Raw genomic sequence first — 1,003 nt, 5'->3', positions numbered from 1 at the left:
ACCATGGACGGAAAACAAAGCCTAAAAGTATTACCAAATCGGTCTAAGGTGGATTGGTGTTTTCCCTATGTTATCCAATGTGAAAAGGCCCTCTCGGAGATTTCCGAGCTGTATATAAATGGCAATCAAGGTCGGGGACTGAAACGGCATTACGTTCCGGTCTACTCCAGCAAAACGTCAATTAAGAACAAGCATCAAGAAATTGCATCAAAAGTTATCAATAGGCTTACGCAGGCTAGTTGTTTTTCCAGCCTGCCCTGCTTGCATCATAGATCAACAGAATCGGTGAGTCTGCGATGGCTTTCGGTGTACTAATTATACGTAAGCCGTAGTCGTTGGTCAAAAAGCAGCTTCGAAGGGCTAGATCTCAGTTATTAACACACATTTGTGTGAATGTTTCATTGAATAAATGATATGGTACTGTGGATCCCCTTCAATGAGGTTGCTTGTACTAACAAATTGAACAAGCATTGGCGTATGGTTGTTTCTCGACTCGTTCCCTTCTGAGCCTGCATAGCTCAGTTGGTAGAGCGACGGTCCCGGCTTGACCGGAGGTCGTGAGTTCGAACCTCACTGCAGGCTAGTTGTTTTTCTAGCCTGCCCTGCTTGCATCATAGATCAACAAACTCGGTGAGTCTGCGATGGCTTTCGGTGTACTAGGCTTACACATTCAGAAATTAAACTTCCTTTTCTAATTTAATCGGCTGGGCAATTTTAAAACGTGCCAACTGTAAATAATAACTTTCTTATTTGAAGTACGGCAATGACCTGTAGGCCTAATGTCCTATATTTTGCTTCGCTAAGGCTTTGATAAAATAAAACAAACTATTTCATTCAAAACGTTTGTCGAGTTTTCATATTGCTCTTTAGGGGGCACACAATAAGACCTACCGTACAAAACAACATTATCTAATTCAGAATAATCTATAATACACCATGGTATTAAGACCTAACGATTCAATAAAGCCAAATACGCATTAATAGCAACGACAGAATAATATAT

The 1,003-nt window shown here is 40.8% G+C and overlaps 1 non-coding gene across 1 annotated transcript; it reads left to right on the top strand.

The window, feature by feature from the left end:
- Positions 1–507: 507 nt before the first annotated feature.
- On the top strand, positions 508–582 carry Trnaa-ggc (transfer RNA alanine (anticodon GGC)). Its single transcript has one exon. It is a non-coding gene; the product is annotated as a tRNA-Ala (tRNA).
- The last annotated feature ends 421 nt before the right edge of the window (positions 583–1,003 follow it).

Source organism: Ascidiella aspersa, chromosome 3 (assembly GCF_963924565.1).
Source record: "Ascidiella aspersa chromosome 3, kaAscAspe10.2, whole genome shotgun sequence".
In the NCBI taxonomy this organism is placed as follows: Eukaryota; Metazoa; Chordata; class Ascidiacea; order Phlebobranchia; family Ascidiidae; genus Ascidiella; species Ascidiella aspersa.
Note: the sequence above shows the minus strand (reverse complement) of the source record. Positions and strands in the feature narration are given on the sequence as shown.